This window comes from Lactuca virosa, chromosome 8 (genome assembly GCF_052849685.1).
Source record: "Lactuca virosa cultivar CGN04683 chromosome 8, Lactuca_virosa_CGN04683_v6, whole genome shotgun sequence".
Lineage (NCBI taxonomy): Eukaryota > Viridiplantae > Streptophyta > Magnoliopsida > Asterales > Asteraceae > Lactuca > Lactuca virosa.
In genome coordinates, this window is record NC_136433.1 from 128,545,954 (window position 1) to 128,551,317 (window position 5,364).

The 5,364-nt window shown below is 35.5% G+C and overlaps 1 non-coding gene across 1 annotated transcript; it reads right to left on the reverse strand.

Moving 5' to 3' along the window:
• Positions 1-2,962: 2,962 nt before the first annotated feature.
• Positions 2,963-3,069, reverse strand: LOC145135306 (small nucleolar RNA R71). The gene has a single exon (XR_013719769.1). It is a non-coding gene; the product is annotated as a small nucleolar RNA R71 (small nucleolar RNA).
• Positions 3,070-5,364: the final 2,295 nt, after the last annotated feature.

The following is a 5,364-nucleotide window of genomic DNA, read 5'->3' on the forward strand; positions in this document are numbered from 1 at the left end:
AGTTTGAGGAATGCAACATGTTTAGCAGCCTAAACCTGAAATGTATCCAGGAAAGATATGTCTTAACCAATAAAGGTTGAAGTTAAGCGCCCCTGCTTAAGCATGTAAGGTTTTGAAAAAAAAAAGAAAAAAAAAGTGAGTTATACATGTAAAAAAAAGAGAGAGAAATTACCGAAAAGTAAAAATTCTTGAAGAATTTTGGAGCTATCAAAGTTGAAGATCAGAAGATCAAAGTTCTAAAGAATCAAAAGTTAAAGATGCCAAAAATCATGAAAGAAGTGAATTCAATGAAGTGAAAGATCAAACATTAAAGAAAAGAAGAATTCAAGAGCTCCAAGTTGTGGTATCTTCTAAAAAGTTGTAATTCTCTAGTTTATGTATGCTTGGGTAGCTTTACAAAAATATCTTGAGGTTAGAAAACTCTCTGAGGATGGATTCGGAGGGTTGCATAAAATGAGCATTGTTCGAAAGAAGTGGGTAATTGTTTATGAAGATTGTGAGTATTTAAAGTATGGGGGGTCATTTAGGAAACAATTTAGACACAAATGCATGCGTTGAGGTCTTGGCATAATGGCTGAGCTGGAATTGGATTGTTCTATGTAATGCTAATGATGAAGGTTTAAGTTTAAATAAGTAGATTTGCTTGAGGGCAAGCAAAGCCTAAGTGTGGGGTATTTTGATATTGCCATATTTATACATAGTTTTAGGCAATATTGATCTACATTTTATTAAATATTTTGGTTATTTGCACATAATTATGGTACTTATAAGGATAAATTGTTATGTGCAGCCAAATAGAAGTATTTTCAAAGAAAGGGACCAGAAGTAACAATACTTGGAACTTTGGAGGGCTTGAAGAAAAGAAGAACGAAAAAACACCCAAAAGACATACTCACGACGTGAACAGTTCATGGTTCACGACGTGAGTAGAGAGTTCTAGAAGATAAGCATCCGGGTGAAGGAATCCTTGCCGAACACGATTATCTCGAAGTTCACGACGTGAGTCTTAAATTCTCACGACGTGAACAGGAAATTTAAAGATATTATAAATACCATTGTCCATTACGATTTGGGGGACTTTTGGCTGAAGGAAGAGGTTCCAGGAGACGATTTACAGCAGAAGTAAGGCTCTGGAAAAAGGGTTTTCAACACCAAAAGAGTAAAAGTTCATAATTAAGTTATTTGTTTGATCCTTATGAACATGTTTTCTTATTTAAGTTGTGTTTATGTGTTAGTTGCTACTATGAGCAGCTGAATCTAGCTACTCTTATCTAGCTAGATGAAGCTTCTAACTTATGAATAGCATAATTTCATATGGATTATTTAGTTGGTGAATTGCTTGTGTTTGATTTATTGTTACCTAGCATGCTTATGTTGTTGCTTTAGTTGTTTAAATTCATGTTATGTGTAGTTTAGTGACCATTAGCTGCATGAACTTGATAACCTAGTAATTTAGTGAACATTGAATTACTAGAGCTAGGATCAACCAAAATCTTAGTTAGTAATTAAAGTAATTAACTTTGTTGTGCTAGAGAACATATATTATGACTATAATTGTGTTTACATGATAAATCTTATATAACATATTCTTAAACATAATTGGTTCTGTGTTTAATTGTGTGTGACCATACATAGTTTTACATGAATTAATTAACTATTGGTAAATTTAGACCTAAATTACTAATATAATAACAACCAACTTAATAATCCATAATTATTAGCTAGCCATAAGGACGAAGTGGATTCGAACTGGATAAGAGTGTGTTTTTAATTATTGATTGAATTTGAGTTAAGTTAGTCTGATCTTGCAAAATCAGATAAAAACCCTTTTTAGCTTGTTAATAATTAGATTAATTTAGTAGTAAATAGATTAATTAATAACACCGTTCCCTGTGATCGACACCCGACTTACCCAAGCTATACTGTAATCTGACTAGGTACACTGCCTATAAGTGCATAGTTAGTCTAAGTTTGTTAGGTTATAAATATTAAAATTAGTGGGTACTTCCGTGCACATCAAGTTTTTGGCGCCGTTGCCGGGGAACGGCTTAGTTAATTATTAGTTTGTTGCTTTAAATTAATCGATCCTTTTTGTAGGATAAAACCTGCAAAAAGTTACTTTTCTGTTTTAATTTTTTTTTATGCATTACAGGACTCACGACGTGAACCTGTAAGATTCACGATGTGAGAACTGAAGTCCTTAGTCTTGTTTATTTCAGTTCGTTTTTCTTAGTTCAGTTTTACGTTTTATCTTTTTGTTTCATTTCAGGAGTTCATGACCAGAGGTTCTAACACACCTTTGGTACCACCACTTGAAGATCCCGAGTCTACACTTCACAAAAAGAAGGATAAGAGCGTGAAAGAAGATCAAACACCAAAGAAGACACCTTTACAAGAATTCAAATAAGTGTTCTAAAAGAAGTCAGGGAAGAAAACGGAGGAGTCAAGTTCATCTTCAAAGAACAAGAGCAAGCTTGAACACTTAGATCAAATACCCGTCCAAGCTGAGTCCACGTTCGATACCGAGCCTGAATTTGAATTACAAACAAGTGAACCCGAGAACGAGCTGGAGAACGAAATGGCGAACATTGATGAGATGGCCATGGGGGACTACAAGAAGCGCATTCGAGATGATGTGGGGCCGGGTTTAGTACATCCTACGATTCCTGCCAATGCGCCATTCGAGTTGAAGGGACATATCCTTACTGCACTTAAGGATATCCCATTTTACGGGAAGGATAACGAGGATGCTTTCAAACACTTAGACGAGGTGAACGATATTGCGGATTATTTTAATACTCCCAATATCCCAAGGGAGACAGCTTTGCTAAGGATGCTACCAGTCACTTTCAAGGGAGCAGCAAAAGACTGGTTGAAGGCACTCCCACCTGGTACAATCACCACATGGGCCCAATTGCGTGAGAGATTTCTAGATCAGTTTTGTCCACCCTCCAAAATCTTTAAACTCAAGAAGGCAATTGCCAACTTTGAGCAAAATCCGGGGGAGTCATTATACGAGGCCTGGGAACGCTACAAGGGATTGTTAAGGAATTGTCCTCAACATGACCTCAATATTCAGCAAGAGATGTCGATATTTTATGATGGGGGTGAATGTCATGACTAGACAACTCCTTGATTCACAAGGACCACTAACGAAGAAGAACCCAAATCAGGTCAAGGAGTTGATTAAAGAGTTTTGAAGGCACTCTCGTGAGTATCACAACCCAAGGCGTGATGGAATAAAAGGCAGTGGAGGTACACAAACTGAAGAGATGGCTGCTGTGATGGCAATGCTGTCACACCCCCGAAACCAGACGGCAGAAATGTCTGAGGGCTCGCGTGACTTAAATTGAATATCATCACAATGAATATACATGAATCATAACATAAACATCACCATGCATCAATACATTACAACTGATATTGTTCACATCCAGTACATTGTTTTAAACATTACACATTCATAACATAAATTGTTCGAGAGTTTTTAAAACATAACATCCTAACGTACTTGATGTTACCCTGCAGCTTACCTGTTACCTGAGAATACAAGTTATTTTGAAAAACGTCAACATATGAAATGTTGGTGAGTTCATAAGCAGGGTTGTGATAAAAATGATTTGTGTAGTTTGTAAAACCCAGAAAATCCGATATTTTCTGAAAAGACAGTTGTTTATCAAAGTGTGGAGATCCATAAGTTGATGCATGAATGATTTCAAAACGTGTATAAAAAGGGAGTTTTGTATTATAGTTATAGAAGGATACAAGCGAGTGATGTTGATTTCCTCGAAAAACCCGATGTTTTCCGAATACATAAAATACAGTTACTTCTCAAATTGTTATACTGCCACAATGAATGATTTTGATTACTCTTCCTTGATTATTCGGATGGTATTGGATTAATTAATTTTTGTGAGTCGTTATAACCATGCATAATAATGACTAGTTCGTATGTCTTGGCTACCTATCGTGCGTCGGGATTGATCTTAAGATTTTGTCACCCTAGACTGGTCGAGTCTAACTGTAGCGAACAACTGAGGTGTGGGGGAGTCACCCCCGTATAGATCTATACACAAACTCTCGCTCTCCTTCCAGGAGACTTTGATTATGACTACAGACTACGAATGACCCTTGGAGGTATCGCCCGTTATTACTCACTTAACCCAAATAACATTGATTAATATTGATTAACGACCTGAATTTGTTTACTTTGATTACGCATAAGCCTAACAAATGAGGAGAAGAGGAAAACAGAGTCCTGCTACTTTCGTGAGTTATTTCAGGTTGTTGGGTATACGAAGGACACGTTGGTCCATTTCGCATTTGATTACTCGGACCTTACTAGCAGTGCTAGTGGGCCACTAAGGCCCAATAGCACTTAAAAGCCATTGAGGGTCCCTTTAATATGAAATTAGGTCATCGAAGGCCCAATAACATTTATTATTATTATCTCTTGGGCCCGAAAATCATGTGGATGGATCACAAAGGCCCAACAAGCATGATTGGAACTTTCAAGCCCAGAGTTTTGAATGTTTACTTGTTTTAGGTATTGCATAATTGTTGGAAGGTTTGATTGAACGATTGTTATTTTTGTATCGACTCGAGACCGGTCGATTTGTTTATAACGATATTTGGATTTATACGTGTATTCATCTTTCAATTTTTTTAAGTCGTAGTTTAGTATTTTTGACTCAATATTCTAGAAATAAAATAATTGACTTAAGAATATTGGTTTGACCTTTTCAGCCCTTCTTTAATAAAATGGCAATTTTAGTCCCTTATATAAAAAAAAGATATTTTTGCCCTTAAACTCTTTTCTTGACACTTTTGAATCATAGACTTGTTCAAATGATATTTTTAGCTCAAACTTATTCTTTGGCAGTTTCAGCCCTTCCAGAAAAGTGTTCTTCGGTTAAAGCCCAAACTTTTGCAATTTTTTTTACAATTTTGGCCCAAAATCCAAAAACTTTACATTTTTTATCCTTTTTGGAAAAGACAAGCATTTTTAACCCTTGAAATAGTTTTGTTTAACTCTTTATCCCTTGTTTTGAAGAATTTACCATTTCAGCCCTTAAAAGTCATATTTTTCGCAACTTTGGGCTTAATGGGCCGAAAAGCCCAAAAATTGGCCCATTAAGCTAATATTTACATTTCAAGTCCCTTGAAGAGCATAATATTCATAAAAACATTTTTTGTAACTGTTTTGACTCTTTTGACCCTTAAGAAAACCGTAAATGACAATTTTTAACCCAACTTTTGTTTATTTGACAATTTAAGCCCAAAAATGGGTTTTATGTTGCAATATGTTTATCATAATCTTAGAAGTTAATATTCTTGACTTGTTTAGTGTAATATAACTTAGAT